Consider the following 18778-nt stretch of genomic DNA (forward strand, 5'->3'; position numbering starts at 1 on the left):
CAAATGGGTCTTAATTTTCTTCCTACTTAGAGCGTTCCAGATCCAGCGATGTATCATAACCATCCTTAGAAAAAGGGTAATCTCAGGGTAAATTTTTTTTTGTTATTGTTATTGAGGGGAAGGTTGATCATGGAATCTGCTTTCATAAATCTGGACTTTTTCAGTTGTGAAAAGCAGAAAACCCACCTCAGGTGGGCTTAAGCAAAGAGGGAAGGGTATCTGTGCATGTAACTGAAATTCAGGGGCGTATCTGCCTTAGGTGTGGCTACAAAAGTTATGAAGTCATGCTCTTCTGAGTCTTTTTTGCTCTGTCTTCCCACCCCCCGCCCCCGTGGCTCCATTCTCTTCTTATGTGATGGCAAGAAATGGAGCTACAGTTTCCCTTCTACCAGCTTAACAAACGTCATGGAAAGAGACTTCCCTTTTCCTTTGGGTTCATGCAACATCCTGACTCCCGGCCTGGCTGGGGTTCCACGTCCTTCTCTGAACCAGTTCCTGTGCCAGTTCTGGGACACATGCCCCGTTGGCCACGTGAACTAAGAGTGGAGGATGAGCATCTCCCCAAAGGAATATCAGCAAACTCTCACCTGAAGAAGCAGGAATGAATGCTGGGCAGACAGAGCAACAGGCATCTGCTATGCTGTTTAGATCAGCTCCACCTTCACCTCCTCCAACAACCCTTTCAGAGTCCAGAGGTCTTATGGGAAGAGGGCAGGCCAACAGGGCTGTTTGCTATAAAGTCCATGAAAGGAACCAAAATATCCCTGAAAATAAAACGAGAAGGAGGAAACCAAATATACCAGAGTTCCTTAGAAAAACACAGAAGTGATAGGAATGAAAATCTGGCTAATCCACATGGGAAGGTCCTGCACATACAGGAAGCCAGGGGTGTTCTTCTCCACCCCAACCCCACCCCCAACCCCAGGGGTGGGGAGTACATGTACATTTAAAAAATATATTTATGTGTTTAAAACTTAGAGTAAATAAGAGTGTGAGAATTTTAAATACTTGAAGAATAGCCATTGGAAAAATCATCAACGCATAACTGTACCAGAAATGTGATATTATTGGCCAACTTGGAAGCCAAGGAACATCTCTGCCTATTTCTGCTTCTTGTTAGACTAACTTTTTGCAGATGCACTAACATGCCAGTGGCTCTTTTTAGTAACCGAATGCATCTATCTACACCTCTAGAGAGGGTGACGATGAAGTTAGGAGAAAGAAAGAAATGGGAGTTGATCAATGGAGTGATCTATCCAGCTTGGAATACCTTACACTCCCCACCCGACATTTGAGGGTTAGAGAGTATTTTTACAGTGTGGCGATCTTTGTTACATCTCAATTATATGTATATATACATAAAATGTAAATGTATATGAGGTCTGTCCAGAAAAAGTCCAGCCATTTTTAATATAACAAGAACAGTTTGCACAACATTGATATAACCTGGCAGCCACAGAGATGTGCATGGAATGCACATGCAAGAATAATGATGACTTCACTGTACTAGTCAGTGGGGGCAGTAGACGCTACTGAGTGAGCATGTATACTGTGTGGCTGTTGCATTCAAAGTGACTGAGCGAGTAGAGCAACGAATCTACATCAAATTTTGTGCTAAGCTTGAACATTCCTCTGTGGAAACTATTCATATTATTCAGAAGTCTGCAAATATGGGCAACTGGTGATTGGCAGCTTCATCATGACAATGCGCTCGCTCATAGATCATGTCTCCTGGTGAAACATCAGATCACCCAGGTGACTCAGCCCCCCTACAGCACAGATTTGGGGCCCTGTGACTTCTGGCTTTTCCCAAAACTAAAATCACCTTCGGAAGAGAAGAGATTTCACACCATTGATGAAATTCAGGAAAATACGAAGGGGAAGCTGATGGCAATTGGGAGAACGTGTGAGGTCTCAAGGTGCCTAGTTTGAAGGGGAGTGAGGTGTCATTGTCCTATGTACAATGTTTCTTATATCTTCTTTAATACATGTCTCTATTTTTTCATATTACATAGCTGGATACCTTCTGGACAGACCTCATATATACACAAATTATGTAATTAATTTTATTACATATATTTTATAATACATTTACAACATAAATTATATAAATGTATATTATTATATTATAAATCATATAACATATCTCATTAAATATATGTAACTTTTGTTTGGGTTCATTTTTACTTTTTTAAAGCTTTTATTTATTTATTTTTAGAGATAGGGAAAGGAGGGAGAAAGAGAGGGAGAGAAACATCGATATGAGAAAGAAACATTTATCGGTTGCCTCTAACATGCGCCCCACCTGGGGACTGGGCCCTCAGGGAAGGTGGGTGTCCTGACTGGGAATCAAACTGGTGGCCTTTCGCTTTCAGGGATGACACTCAGCCAAGTGAGTCACACCGGCAAGGCCCTGTTTACTTTTTTGGCTTTCCAAAGATCACTGGGATCCAATTTAAAATCATAATGAGATCAGAATTTGGGTAAATGGAATTCCATTCTCTTCTCAAAGATGTTTCTATCTCCCCCTTCATTTATTTCATGGGCTTTAAAACATAGAGCGTTCCCTGTGAGCCTTTTGAAAGCTGGGAATCTTAGTCCTGTCCCCAGTCTTCACGGAGGGGAAACTCTACGAAGTAACTGAATAATGTCTTTCACTGTCTAGCTGGGGGCACCCAACAGCGAGCAGTCTCTGGGTGTAAGAGGGGACTGGGCCTGACTGTGTAAACAGGATACAAGAGAGAATTGCAGTGTGTGCAGGTGCGGTTAAGGATGGGCCGAGAACCAAATCGCGACCATTAAAGAAGCGGCAAAATAACGTATTATTGATTTTTTAATATAAAGTATTGAGCCTACAGCATAAAATAAAGGAACCCGGGGTGGGAGTGTCGTACTGTAATCTTATCACAAACAAAATGATTACTTCAGGGGGATTTAAGAAAATTATATCTTTATGTCAGAACCCCCGCGTTCAGAGTCGAAGGGTCTAAGATGAAGTGAGATGTGGACATTGTTATTATGTGTTTAGGAGAAAAAAGAGAAAGCCTCTCTGTTGGGATTTGTTATATTCCACGTATGGGTGCGACCTCTGAAAACTAGCTGGGTGCGCTGCTCTAAGCCGGAATTCAGAATGGGAACAGACTTCGTTAGGGTCAGCGTAGCTAGAGGCCTTGTATCCAGTACCTGCTCTGCTCAGAATTGATGCTAAATTTGTTCATGTGTGGAAACTCACTTTGATGTACCATTCTCTCTCTCCCTCTCTTTTTTTTTGGCAGCATCCTCAGTATTTAATACAAGGACACTTTTCTGGTTGTTGTTTAAATTACACTCTTAAGGCTGTGTACATGTGTTCAAGTCTAACTCCGGTGCTGAGATGGATTTTTATTTCCTTTGAAGATGGCAGGTTTGGAACTGTTCCAGGAAAACAGTTCTTCCTTGAGGCTATCAGTTGGGTGGTGATTAACTTCAGAAGAAGTAAGATACTTTACAGATTATGCTTGTTTACCCCCTTCCCAGTTTTTCAGGAAAAATGCACTGCATGATTGGAGCAGAAGGTAGCTGGGGGTTGAAACTGCCGGATGGCACAGATGGGAAGACCGCATGAGGACTCCCTGGTGTGAAAAGATCCCCCAGGCATGCAGCTGCTGTGCTGAGTGCTTCGCAGGCACCATCTCATTCTGACATCAGATGGGCTCGGTTTGAGTACCATCCCCTGAGAAAGATGCTCAATATCCTTATGCCTCAATTTGCCTAATCTATGAAATAGGGAAAATAACAGTAGCCACCTTAAAAGGTTCCTGTGAAAGTCGACTAAAATATTTAGAACACTTAGTTCCTACCTGGTATATAAGCATTTATAAATATTACCTATTATTATTTCTTAAGTGATAACCTTTTCATAGATGGGGAAATTGACTCCTGGAGGGGTCAAATAATTTACACAAGGCCATGCAGTTGGCAAGTGGTCAAGCTGGGATTTGAACCCAGCTGTCCCTGCCACCAATGCTTAGGTTATTGACTCTTCTGAATTATGTTGGCCTATAAAAATATAGTGCAGGATGGAAGATACAAATTTTTGTAAGTAACTGTAATTTCCAGTAAAAGAAAAGAAAGGACCTAGGAGAGGTTCTTTTCAGATCGTGACATGAAGGCCATTTCAGAGGAGAGTGGCATTTATTTCTTCTTGGTGGTGCGTGGATTATTGCAATATTGCCAGTCTTGTATTGACTGAATTACACTTCCAGTTATTGGATGTGGGCTTTCAAATTTGACTTGGGACATTTGTTTCCTATTTAAGTATGAAATTTGGAAACATACCATGGAAATGACATAATTTTGGGCTTCAATTTTGTTAAGACAAACTCAAAAGTTTGCAAAGCTGCTGGGAAATAATTTCTTCATGACTCCCATGTTCACCTGGCAGGAAAATAATCCTTCCACTCACAGGATTTATTAAACTTTGTTGATCTCTGGCAACTTTTCCTTTAGTCTTTGTTTTACATAAGAGTTAAGATTTCATTTAACCTTATAATTTTTTATGACATTAGATATTTTCCCCATGATTCCTAAGTACCCACAGATTCTCCAGCTTTTTTTGTAATGTGTGTCTGTATTTTTTTCATCCTGTTAGTTGTTGAGTTCACCTCTGAGTGTCCACCCTTTATCTTTTCACTGGTATAAGTGTAACTGTTCTTCAAAGGCATTGGGGGAGCTCTGGTTTTGTTTCTAATAGGTTTTCTGGAATTTTGTGGATTGAGACTTTAGGAATCACTGATAAGCAGGAAAGGGAATGATAGAGAAATTATTGCTGCAAAATTATGCTGAGAATTTATTTATGCAAAATTATACTGATGTGTGATATCATACTATCACTGAGATCCTGAACTAAAAAAACTCAGAAGGAACAAAACAGTAACCATAAATCATTCCTTACCATGCATGATATTCAGTCCTCACCCATTATCTCACAGTCTAGGCTTTCCCAAATTAGTACACTTCAGAATCATCAAGGGTAGCTCAGCGATAGGACAGATTGACAGGTTCTGCCACCAGGAATTCTGAGTTGGAGGTCTGGTGAGGTTATCTGGAGTCTTTGACAAAGAGTCACAGGGAGGTGACAGAGAGTAGCGGAAGGGAGGCTTGCAGAGAGGAGGGCTGCTATTTTATGTGGATGGCCAGGGAAGGGCTCTCTGAGGATGTGCAATTGGTTTGTGCTGAGACCTGAATGGTACAAAGATATGTGATCTATGAAGAAGAACATTCCAGGTAGAGGATCAGCAAGAGCACAAGTATGGTGTGTTTGTGAAAGAGAAAGGAAACCTGTGACTGAAGAATGAGGAGAGGGTCCAAATCACATAGTCTTTTAAAGGCTGCTTTTGGGAGTTTGTGTATCCTTATAATTGTACTGTGCTTCACACTCTGAGTGCTCTATGGTGCATAGCACAGGTAGGGGCAGGTTGAAGGCTATTGGGGAGTCCTGTTGTGAGCTGATGGTGGAGATTGTGTCTAAGTTGGAATAGAAAGATGAGAAGCAGTTGGCCAAATGAAGAGGGTGGAGAGTGGAGTGTTTTGGGGATAAGAATGGCATATGCAAAATCCTGAGGTGGAAAGACAGTTCCAGCAACTGAGAGAAGGTGAGTGAGGAGCTGCCAGGGAAGATAAAGTTCAGATGACATGGATTCCCCGATATCAAGATAAAAATGGCAAGTATAAAATATCAGCCAGGAGGAGCTGATGGTACTGACATCTTTTGAACGACTGCCTTGTGGTAGGTGTAGACACTTTCCATATGTTAATAATGCAGCCTGCTCTGATTTTTCTGAGAGAATCGAGAAATTCGGATTTTGATTTCCTTACTTCTAAATGCTGACAGACTAGTTTTTAAAAAGCAAACATTCTTTTAACCCAGTGTCAGCTGGAGAAAAGGTGTCTTGTTGGCTGATTTTGGCTTGTGACTTGCTGTATGTGGTCTTGGAGGAGCATGACAAGCAAATGATGCTTTTGTGCACGTTTGAGGAACGTCTCCCTCTCTGTGTACTTCACAGCCATCTGAGAGGACAGTCATATGTACACACCCATGACAACTGTGGTTAGCGTGGCACAAGTAGAGTTGTGCAAAGTAGAGTTTGCACAAGTTAGCAGACTTCCTTTGGACAAGAGTACAGAGTGAGAAGCAGTGACAGGAAAATATGAACTAGACAAGGCCAGTGATACTCTGGAGCTAACTTGCTCTGGCTCATCAGAAGAGATTGTGTACATCTTTCCCCAGCTTTGCACTTACTGCTGTCATATTAGAAGCTTCAGATCAATCACAGTGGAGTGTTTACACAAGGGAAATTGGCAACTGCTACAAAATATGGGCCTTTTTCTCCCAGAGAGCCTGTTGTTAAACATTTACTAGGGCACCACTGGACAAGAACATATCATGGAGGCCTTGAACAAGGTTTAATGACCTGGATTTTAGACTGTAGGCAAGAGAGACATCAGAGTGTAACCTAATCAGAACTGCTCTACATTTCTGGCCTCTTCATTCAAAGGTCCCTCCACTTCTGACCTAACTAAAATGCTGTCTTTCTTTAAAGAGATAACTTCTTTTTCACCCTCCTGGAGTAAAAGATGTTAATTTTCTCTCATCCAGCCTAGGCACACAGAGAAGAAGGGAACAGCATATTTCTGTTCCCTTGTGCCTCTTTCCAGCATTGCTTCATTGATTTCCAATAAGCCCCTTTTCTCTGACATTCTTGGTATGTTGCATGAACATCCTTTGCCCAAACAGTGAATAGATTTATTGCTGAATTCCCCAAATTAGAGCTTTGGGGCCTCCCTCTCAACCTTCCTTTCTGTTCCAAGGGTCATCAGCTTCCTGGGAGACTCAGTGCTCACATGGACGACCCATTAAGCATCCTAATCTTGTGACTTTGTAACTTCACCAACATCGGCACATCTCATCTCTGCTCCACTTCAGACACACCCACAGCCACAGCCTGTGCTGCAAAGCCAACTTTGCAACTGCTGCATCTTTGAATGTGGTTATGATGACAACTTTTCTGCAGGTCTGAGGTAAGGAGTAAGTGACATGGTGTATGGAAAGTGTTTACTAAATGCCTGGCATATAATAGGTGTCCAACAAATATTTCATCTTGTCTTGACTTTTAAAGACAGAAACACAATTTTGAGCCCTGGTATTCATTCTCCCTCATTTTGAAGTATCATTTGAATTTGACATACATGGCTGATGCTTATGTAGTAAACTTTCTGCTGGGTGACATTCTTAAGAATCTTTCCAGCACTTGGGAGCCGCTGGCATCCAATATTATTGGTGGCAATTGTGCTAAAATGCACAACACAATACCCACCCTTTTAATTACAGAACACTCTTGCAGTAAAGTGACACTGATTCTCATCTGATTAATATTTATAGTTTTCACTTTTGGCTAAATGCCAGCTATCTTCATCATGCGAATTTCCTCAGCTTCCCAGCTCCTCTTTGCTGCCTCCCTTCTATTAGCTTATCTTGTGTGAGCAGATTTTTTTTTACCCAGTCCAGAAGGGTCATCGATTTCTCAAATCACAAACTTTTTTACCTGTGAGGGGATTTGAGGGGGTAATTGTATCTAAATGTGAGTGAGCAATGATGAATTTTATATGACTTTTGAGTAAATACTTGCATCCTTACATTTGAGGAGGTGAGGAGAAGGGTCCCCATTCACCATAATTCTGATTATTGCCCCTGAATTGGTTCACCTGGTAAGTTAAAGAAGTATTAGATACCTCTCATCAGTGCCCTCCTTTTACTTATCTTTCTAAATCTTTTATTTGCTCATCTTAGGATCCTAAAATCTACATTTTGACATACGAACCATCTTTTAAAAATACAAAGGAATTTGTATTTTTTGCAAACTTTGGCAGGTGTGAGAATGTGCTGGCCATAGTAGCAGTTATGGTGCACAATTTGTTATATATTATCATTTTTAAATTTTTTATTAAAAGATTTTATTTATTTATTTTTAGACAGAGGGGGAGGGAGGGAGAAAGAGAAGGAAACATTCATGTGTGGTTGCCTCTCACACGCCCCCTACTGGGGACCTGACCCACAACCCAGGCATGTGCCCTGACTGGGAATGGAACTGGCAACCCTTTGGTTCACAGGCCAGCACCACTCAATCCACTGAGCAACACCAGACAGGGTTATTATCATTTTAAAATATCCAAAATTTAGATGTACCAGAGGGGAAATTATCTTCTTTAAAGCAGAAAAAGCATACATATTAAGGATTTCATCTTTAAAATCTATCTTCTGTTTCATTCCCTGATTTCAGTTACTCATTTAATTTAAGTCCTAATTACTTTGAGCTTGGGCAACTTTGATAGCATTCCAACTGCTCTTGACTTCTTCCCATCCAAACTCAACATGCTCGTGTCTAATAATATTCAATGATGACCCATTGCCCACGGTTTTTGAGCAGTGTTCCAAGGGACACACCAAGGTCCCCCCCCCCCCCCCAGTCCTTAGATAGCAAGGCTGTGGCCAGGGGGCAGGGTGTCAGGTCCTATCCCTGTTTGGACTAAGGCAGTCTACTTTGGTTGACTTTGTTACATTTGGCTTATTCACAACATTCTGTCTAAAACAAGGGTTCTGCTGTTAAAAAAAATTATTGGTCCTGAAGACAAAGTCCACATTCCTGGCATGATTTTCAAATCCCTTCTCCACATGCCTCTACACCAGCATTCCATCTTCCTCTTTCTCCTTGTATTGTTTTTCTCTCTGTGAATTTCTCACTCATTGTTCCTTAAACAATATGTCCTGGAGCCTTGCCCTATACTGCAATATCTTTACCTGAAATACCTTCCCTTTGTCTACTTGGAAAATACATCATTCGTTCCTTTCGCAGCTATCTAGAGAGCCTCTGTTATGTGCCCAGCTGTCGGGGCCGGAGAACCCTACTTTAGCATGACGTCTCCACAGCATTATCCAGGCAAAATGATCTGATGCTTCCTCTACACTCCCATGATAGTTTTCCATACTGATATTATTTTCTAATTAATTACAATATTCTGGTTTTTTGTGTGTGTGTTTTCTCTTTTTTTTTTGAGGGATGCACTCATATCTCAATTACATTTATGTTTCCATAGTAGTTGAGCAGGTGCTCAAAAAATTTGTTGGGCAAGTAGTTTTTTAAAATCGATATATCTCTATGAAACAGTGAGCTCCGTAGAAGCGGGAATCTTTGTCTAGCTTGCCTGACAAGTGGCAGGTGTTTGATGATTATTTGTGGAATTTGGAGAAGAGTTCTTATTATCCCTGCGGTGAGGCCAGCAGCTGTAGGAGTGGGAATAGAGTGGACAAAGGGCATCTCGAGGTGTTCTTAATGTGGAAAGCTGTTCCTCTGGCAGGTTAGTGGGGCTGAAAGTGCTCTGGGCACCCCCAGCTACTGTCTGTAACCATCCTGGGCTGGTCACTTATCTTTCTGTTACAATCACCTTGTCTGTAGATGGGATGTTTGGACTCAAACTCATCTCTCTTTAAGTGGAAAGGCTGTGGCCAAGGGGCAGAGTGTCAGGTCCTATCCTCCCATCCTTCTTTAAGATACCGTGATTCTTTCACAGAAGTACCCTGTGAATCACACAGCATGCCTTTTTAGAATTCTCAACTTTAACTCGTAAAAGTCACAATTGAAAGCAGTTGCGGATGGGTAGAATTTTCTTTATCTTTTGAGCAAGTTTCTACATTACACACTCCCTTTTTCCCTTCATCTCAATGCACACAGATATAGTTGACTTCTTCCATTTGCACATAAATGATAGAAACAGCAAACAAATGAGGTAACTGTAAAATTTTAAAAGTTCTCTTTAATCAAAATTAATCTAATTCATGGTTTTATATCTAGAAATCAGGTAAATATGAGAGAAATTGTATTTAGCAATGAGATTTTGTTTGGAGAAGATACATGGGGTCAATGTCACGAATTTGTATTTGGTGTAACTTTTCAGGAGAATTTTTGAGATGGTTAGCAGACAACTTAATAATACCTTCAACGCAAAGGGTTGCTTTGAAAAGGGGTCAGTTTCTCTGTTTCTTCGGAAAACAGAACTGTAGTAAATGGGTATATGTTACTAAGCTAATCAAAGAAAGACTGTTGGTTCCTCAAGAGTCACCAGGTCCTGGAATGAGACTTAATGACAAAGATTTGGGACTTTCTTGTCCTAGAGATTTGTTTGAAACAAGCTGGTATTTTACCTGGCTGGGAACATTTTAGATGTGGGTCTGGGGTTGGGAGATCCAGCCTGGGACTCTGTGAATTTGAACTTTCTGCTGCTTCTGTTATTCTACAGAGAATACAGTAATTAGCCAGCTCAGAAAGAAAAAAAAAAAGATGTTATAAGTTGTGATTAAAGCTTAACAACTAACACCTTGGATCCGTGTAGTCTATGGAAAACTTATGTTGGGGGCACTTAACTGTTCCTCTTTGTTTAGAGCATGGAATCCTCCAGCATATGTGACTAACCTTTATTAATGCAACTAGTGTTCTTGACCACTTAGGGGTGGAGATGGAGAAAGGCAGAGAGCAGAAAAGCCTGGAAGTTTCTAAACCAGAGAGCAAGCATGACTTTGCAGTAAATGTTATCACAAAGTAGACACTGTTCCCATCCACAGCCTAGCTCTGCCCCCTGTTGGCCCGTCACTCATTGCACTTCTCTTGTACGAGGAAGAGAAAGGGGGATTTCAGGATTTCTGGAGGAAATCAACAAGTTTTGATAAACCTCAGGACCCTCCCTCCTCCCAAAGGACAGGTGTCACTCATATTCTGTTGTGGAAGGCCTCCCCCAGTCTGGCCATCAGGCGGCAAGACCAGAATGTCAGATGAGAGGTGTGGAAGTTATCTGTGACTTGGGTGGCAAGTTCTACCCGAGGTGCTGACTCCATTGTGGTTGCCCAGCGACTGCGGGGTGCTCAGAACCATGCTGCTCCATGCCCCCATGGACCAGGCTGGGCTGAACAGTTCCTTCGGAGGTGGCTGCCAAAGGCGCACCTGGGACGTGGCCCAAGCAGCTGCAGGTAGACAGGGGGGTTGCAGTTCTCCCCCTCTAGGTGGGTTCGCAGAGCCACATCTTTTGCCCTCTGCTCCTCCAGCTCTGGACTCCAGTTTCCTCCTGGAGTGGAGGCAGCTCGGGTGCCTTTGCAAGCCCGAAGGTCAGCGGCAAGTGGCGGAGCCTGCGAAGGTGTCGCTGACCCCCTCCGCCGGGCAGGCTAGTCTTCGGTGGCTCCCGCCCCGCCGCCGCTGCAGCCAGAGTGGAGACTGGAGACGCACACGCTCCTTAATCCGCCCCCCTCCCGCCACCCCCCGTTGCCCCGGTGACGGCCCAGACGAGCAGGTGATGCATTGACAGCGAGCAGATGGTCCCCTGCGGAGGCGAGCGCGGCCCACAATGCGCCTGGCGCTTGGATCCCACTGCCTCCCTCCCCCGCCCGGCTGGCCCTCCGCGCCCGCCGGCTAAGGCCAGGCGTTGGGGGCGGAGGGAGAAGGTTGGTGCCGCAGGGGCGGGGCCAAGGGGGCGGCGGAGGGCACGCCCCGCCTTGCTCTCTGCTGCCCGCTCACCTCATTTTACTGAATGTCCTCCACAAATCCTCGCTGCAGAAGAGTTCCTCTCTTTAAATACACGGAGACACTTTCCACACTCCGCCCCCTCCCAACCCGCTCCAGCTCTCTCTTAATTCTCCCCAAGTGGTTAATTTCCATTGAGACAAACGCTTAACCCGCTCTGTCTGCGCCTTCACGCTCCCCCCGCCCCCACTCTGCAGCCCCTGCCCACATCTGCTCCCTGCTGGCATTTAATATTCTATCTTGGAAGAGCAGAAGAATGGATTTACCGCTGCCCTCCCACCTGGCTCCCCAACCCCTGCAGACCCGTCCTGGCTTCTAGACTTGGCGTTGACACTTGCTAAATGTGTACGGACATATTTATCTCCCATCCCTCCAACCACATGCTCCGGGATCTTTTACGCAGCTTCTCTTGGCCTTTCTTCGGGGAGTTTCAAAAATAAATCACTCTTCTCCCCTGACTACCATGCTGCTCCCTCCAGGGAAGCCCTTCCATTCACACACCCTCCTCCTCCCATTCATTTGACATTCTCCCCTCACCCCCCAGTGCCTTACCCTATTCACCGCTGTGTGGCAAATTGAGGTGATCTTATAGTAAGGCCATGAAAACTGCCAGGCACTATTCACAATTTTAATACTAACTTCATAGCTGTCACATAAATTCACTCTCGAGCCTACTCTATAATGGCCAAGAAGGAACTTTGAGGGAAGAAGAAAAAAAAAAAAGAAGCTAAAGGCGCTGCTATGGTGTCTTTCTTTGCTTTGCAGGTGTTTTTTGAAACCATTACTACAGTAACTGCAGATAGCTTTTTTTTTAGCTGCCACATAGAGCGCTTTAAAAAAAACCATCCTCTTGCTTTTTATTTTACAGTAGATAAAAAATGTCAATAAAGGCTTAAAAAAGTGGAGAAAGAAAGAGAAAAAGAGACTAGTGAATAAAGTTGAGACAATGCAGGGTCACAGAGCTGTCGAAACCCATGTCATAGTGCCGCCGTTGGGCAGGAGTACAGAAAACTTCTTGTTTTTTTTTTCTTTATTTTTATGGAGATTTGGTCTAAGGCATGGAGCACTCTCTGAACAGGTTTAGAACAAGTGGCAAAGAAAGAACTCTACACAATAAACTCCCTTCTGATGGGCTTTATGCCCACAAACACCTGTGATTTACAAAGAGGCATTGCAGAGGACAAAGGCAGGGGAGAGGGCCAGGCTATTGTGGGGAAATGATGCCTCATGTACCCATGGCCGTAGGAGAGGGTTGTTTTATTTTAACACTTGTCTTGGATGCTTGCTATGCAAACTTACAATGAGGAAAAAAAGCATTAGACTCTTCTAGTGGCTGATAATGACTTTTTCAAAGGCTTCCAACTCATTTTGAGCCTTCATTTTGATAAGTTCCCAAAATAGAGGATTATTGTAGTCACCAGAATTCAAGGAAAACCAACATACCTAAATTCTGAAAGCAGGAAAGGTAGAAATCATTATATATGACTTAGAAATAAGTGATTAGTATCTTCACTTGAGGAGTACACACCATTTATGAAATGTTTTTTATACATTTTTTTCTCCAATAAGTTTAATAATATCATGCTTTTAAAAAAGTGTCTTGCCTTTTCTTCCTTTTTCTTATCTTTTGAAGTTTTTCTTTCTTTTTGGCTTTTGAGTTATTCCTCTGTTCTTTGAAGTTTCTTTCCTAATAATTCAGGGTGACAGACAAAAATATGAAAGCAATAAAGAATTATGGGGAATTCTGTTTGGGTAGGGTGGTTAAGAAAAGGCTTTCAGAGAAGACTGCACATCTAAAGTGATTGAAGAAGCAGAGAGAGAAGAGGAAGCAAGCCACGGTGTGTGCGGGGCCCTGAGGCAGAGTAGAGCTTCAAGGGTCCCCGGTCACTGAAAGAAGCCAATATGGCTAGAATATTGTGAGTTGGGAGTATATTGGGAAATGAGGTAGAGAGATTAGCCAGAATCAGATCATGGAGAGTCCTGTCAGACATGGGAAAAGACTGGGTTTTATTCTAGGAAAAATAGGGACCTACTGGAAGGATTTTAAATGTGGGAGCTATATGACCAAGTTCATACTTTCAGATTATTACTGCTGCTGTGTAGAGTATGGACTGAATGATGAAAGGAACCGGCAGTTCATTGAGTAGTTAGGAAGTGTTAGGAGACTGTTGTAATAGTCTGGTTAAGAAATAATAGTGACCTGGATTAAGGTGAAGTTAATGGACATGAAGAGAATGGGTGACTTTGGGAAGAATGGATGAGACTTGATGAGTGGTAGTGTGGGAGTGAGGTGAAGAGAGAAAGAGAGGAACCAAGAAGAGCACATAGGTCCGGACAACAGGTCAGATTGCTGTGCAGGTTGTGGAGATGAGGAAGAGAACAGAGACAGGAGGAAAGGCTTCCATTCTAGGGTGACATGTTAATTTTGAGCTGTTACTGAGGTGGCCAAAAGGAGATGGTGGGCTTAGGGGCACACACTTGACCCGCCCTAGGCTGGCCACTCCCTAGGCTGTTTGGGATCTGTAATGTGGCTTAGTATGAAGGCGTGAGGCATGGTAGTAAGATTATCTACCTTCTGGATCTGAACTGGAAACACTAAGACAAGCCAGCAGTTAGCATCAGAAGAGGAGCTGACGAGTTTTGTGCTGGAGAAAGAACCATTCAGGATCAAGGTCAATGAATGGCATGAATAAGCAGAAGCTATGAAACAGTTGACAGGGAGGAAACTGCTTGTTAGAGGAAAGAAGAGGTGACAGAGAGAAACAAGTTCACGTAAAGAAACTGCCACATGACCAGAGTGCCATCAGAGTGAAGACATTAAAGCTGCGCAGTTGAAGTCTTTGCAGCTGCTTTTGGCCCAGGCCGACTCTCTTATTTTTGACTGTGAAACAACAAGAAGAGAATTGCCGGAATGTCAGTTTGAAGAAGATAAACCACAAATGCATAACATTGAGGATGAGAAGAGATCTCTAATAAGTTAAGAGCTTGTGTTCGGGAAGTGACTGATTCCTCCTTCCCCTTCAGAGTCCTGCTTCATAGAGACCTGTTTTGTATCAGCTTCTCAGCTGTACTGATTTGGCCAAATGCCTCAACAAGGCAAGGGCTCCCTGGGAATGTGAATTGGGATTGAGGCTGGACCTTTAAGCCAGAGTGAGTTTCCCAGTCTCTCCGGTGTGAACTGACCGAAGATAACTCACAAGTCACAGTGGAGAAGCTGAGCTGATGGACACTGACGAGCCTACCTGCCAAGGTCTGTGAGGTCCACCTCCCAAATAGAAACCAGGAGCTTTTCATGTAGAAACCAGGCCTGCTGCGTCTGGGCACAAGAAGGCAGAGGAGAAAGCAGGATGAAAACACAGAGAGATACACCCTCATTACTTTTTTAATAGCAGAACTCCTGGTAAATTGGGCTCAATCAACATAAGCCTTTCTCCAATCTCACCAATTATCTCTTTAGGGGAGGGGTGTTGGCTTCTATATTTTCTCTTAAGGAGTAGAACAGAAGCAACTATGCCAACAATTCCAAGGAAATGGAGCGAATGAATCAGTGTCCTCTTCCATAGCACATATAGAGACTTAAAGTATAAGAAATCACCATGTAGAATTTTGTGGTGATACATTTTAAAACCTTAACAAAATTATCATGTTAATGGGCAAACACAATTAAAATGAACTCAAAGACAGGTGGAAGGCCTAATTAGAATAGTAGTCAACGCTTTCGAATCAACCCCGAACAAGGCTCTGAGCTGCAGTGTTTTTACAAGTGAAATTTTTGTGTGTTTTAATGAAACACAGTTCCACGTTATAAAAATTATTATAGGACATAAAAACTGGTGAAATTTTTCTAACATATTTGATAGCTAAACTGGACAAAGATAATATAATTTAAAAGTCAACAAACTACTTTACTCAGAAATATAAATGCAAATGTATTAAAAATCTCATGAACACATTGAAGTCTTTAGTGTACATGAAATATATATCTTTTATAAACATGCAAATAATGTAAATATGTTATATTTTATGTCCCCGGTAAATGTTATTTCAGTATAGTTTAAACTTAGGAATTATAAAAAATAAATATTTCACAATAGTTGGATGAACAGAATAATATGAGAATGCAATTAAGTGGAACATTTTGATAATGTACAACTATTTCTTATAAAATTTTTTATAAACTAGAAACAGATAGATACTTATTTCATATGATAAAGAATCTATCTTAATGTAAGAGCCATTATTATATTAATGAAAGGCACTGAATGACTTTCAAATTACAAATTAGACAAGTATAAATACAGTGTCATCTTTATTTTGAAAATTTCAGGAAATTAAATAAGATGATGCAGAGATAAATAGTATAGCCAGGTGAAAAGGAAAGAAGAAAAAGATCACTAATTCCTAATTATATATTGCTCCCTAATGAAGTCTGAGAAAATCAATAGAAAAATGATCATGTCGATTAAGCTAACTGGATGCCCAATAAAAGAGCATAATTTAATAATTTAAAAATATTAGTCTATTTCTAAGGGAATTGCAGACTAATTATCCCACATGACTCCCTAAATTGGCAAAATAAATGCTGGATAAAAATTTAAATAATGGAGTATCAATGGAGTATCAATTGGGAGCAGAATAAACTCCCAAATTATACAAGAAAATCAATATTTAAAAAACATAATAAAACTAATAAATAATAAAATAAGCATATAAAGTGATCAACAAAATTTAAAGTTTGTTCTTTGAAAAGACTAATAAAATTGATAAGACCCTGGCAAAATTTATCAAAAAGAGAGAAATGCAATAATATAAATAATATTAACAATTAGAACAGGAATGTATACTCATACTGAATAGATTAAAAACATAAGTGGATACTATATATGCTCTAAGTCAAACTTGTAAACCAGGAAAATAGAATAATAATTCTCTAGAAAAACACAATTTACCAAAAGTGACTCAAAAGAAACAGAAAGTATAAATAGTCCTATACCTATTAAATAAATTGAATGAGTAGTTTAAAATTTTCCTGTTAAGAAAACTTCAGAATAAGAAGTTTTTACCAACTAGTCATTCAGATATGTAAGGGATAGGCAATTTCAATCTTATTCAAAACTCTGGAGAAAAAGAGAATATTCTCCAAGTTATTTTATGAGGCTTCAAACTTGGTACCAAACCAAGCCAAAGACATTATGGGGGGAAAAGTCATTTTCACCCATGGTCATTGAAAAAAATAAAACTAAACATAATATTAAAAAACAAAACTGAGCAATATACTAAAAAGAGACTGCAAGTTGTTCTACTGCCATGAATGCCCAGTTAGTTTAGTACTGGAAATTTGATTAATGTAACATCATTTTAATGGAATAAAGGAAAAAATATGATCATCTCAATGGATGCAGAGAAGACATTCAATAGAATTCACCATCTCTTCATAATTAAAACAAACAAAAACATTTGCAAACTGGCAATAGAAGGGAACTTGTTTAACTGGACAAAGCAGTCTACAAAGAATAAATAAATGAATAAATAAACAATAAATAGAAGAATAAATAAGTAAACAATAAATAAAAATTCAGCAAACATTATACTTGATGAGAGAAATGTTATATAAATTCCTGTTAGCATCAGAAACAACAAACATAAACAATTTCTGTTAAGGATGAAAACTTAGACTATTTGGGGTGCTTCACTACGTGAGTATTAGCATCTTGTGATTTGTTATCACCTCTTATTTCATTGAACTCTATGCCTCCTCTTTTTCTTTCCAACACCTTTGTAAGCAACTTTCTGTGTTAACTTCCCTTTGACTTGAAATATATTGTATCTCGAGCCTCAATTTTATAATTAAAATTTATCTACTAAAATGAGTGCAAAAAGAAAACACAAAAAACAGAGACTTAGAGATTTAGGTCATTTTAGTCTGAAACTTTTCTTTAAACACAGTTGTTTAGAATGAATTTAGATCTATACTAAAACTGAGAGTAGGTACAGAGATATCCCATATACCCCAACCCCCACACGTGTGTAGCCTTCCACATTGTCAGTATCTCCCACCAGAGTGGTACCTTGGTTTGAACTGATGACCCTACAGTGTCATATCAATATCACACAAAGTTCATAGTTCACATTAGAGCTTACTGTAGTGTTGTACATTCTATGGCTTTGGACAAATATATAGTCATGTGTTCATTATTATATATCGTATAGAGTATTTTCACTGTCCCCCAAATTCTCTGTGCTCTGCCTATTCACCCCTTCTTCCTTGCCCCCACCAACCCCTGGGAATCACTAATCTTTTTACTGTCTTCAGAGTTGTTATTTTTTCAGAATGTACATATGTAGTACATATAGTTGGAATCATACAGTATGTAGCTTTTTCTTTAACTCAGTAATATGTGTTTAAGGTTCTTTCATGTCTTTTCATGGCTTGGTACTTTATTGCTGAATAACATTTTATAGTCTGGATATACCATAGACTGTCCATTCTCCTAAAAAAGGACATCTTGGTAGCTTCTAGGTTTTGGAAATTATGAATAAAATTGCTGCAAACATCCTTCCATGTGCAGGTTTTTGTATGGTTGTGAGTTTTCAACTTCTTTAGGTAAATACCAAGGACAGCAATTTCTGGATCACATAATAAGGCTATGCTAGTTTTGTCATTCTGAGACTTTTAAAAACAATTTATTGTTAAGTGCTTCTCAATTTCACTAGGCTCCCCCTTTCCACCTAGAATACTCTGAAAATCTTAATAATCTCCAGAACTCACAGAGGCTTATGCAAATTAGCTTTATTTGCTTCAACAAATAAGCAGTAAATCTGTTTTGGGGGAAAAAAAAACCCAAAACAGATGCCTGTCACCACCACAACACTTTTAGAGATGTAAGCTAGTGCAATAAGACAAGAAACTTAAAGCATAAAAGGTGGAAAGAAACAAAACTGCCACTATTAGCAGGTGATACAATTGTTCATATCAAAACCCAAAATGATCTACAGAAATATAGTTCAGAATTAATATTAGAGTTAAGCTAGCTCACTGTTTTAAGACAATGCATAAAACTGAATGATTTCTATATCCTAAAATGATTAGAAAAATGTTATTTAAAAGATACCATTAATTTTTACTGTAAATGAAAACTGAGGAACCAACCGACAACCAACCAAACAAACACAAT

The 18778-nt window shown here is 40.6% G+C and overlaps 1 protein-coding gene across 4 annotated transcripts in view; it reads left to right on the forward strand.

The window, feature by feature from the left end:
* CUNH12orf42 (chromosome unknown C12orf42 homolog) overlaps positions 1–18778 on the forward strand; it is a 121166-nt gene that overhangs the window by 3190 nt on the left and 99198 nt on the right. The window contains exons 2-3 of one of the 4 annotated variants that reach the window (XM_053661863.1): positions 3276–3474; positions 6850–7059. The exons of 1 other annotated variant lie outside the window; for it this stretch is intronic. The gene's annotated coding sequence lies outside the window, so the exon portion shown is untranslated. Of the gene's footprint in view, positions 1–3275; positions 3475–6543; positions 6744–6849; positions 7060–18778 lie in introns of those variants that run through there. 2 more of the 4 variants (XM_053661864.1, XM_053661862.1) reach the window with 2 other exon arrangements.

This window comes from Artibeus jamaicensis, unplaced genomic scaffold (genome assembly GCF_021234435.1).
Source record: "Artibeus jamaicensis isolate MK-2021 breed Jamaican fruit bat unplaced genomic scaffold, CSHL_Jam_final contig_233, whole genome shotgun sequence".
In the NCBI taxonomy this organism is placed as follows: Eukaryota; Metazoa; Chordata; class Mammalia; order Chiroptera; family Phyllostomidae; genus Artibeus; species Artibeus jamaicensis.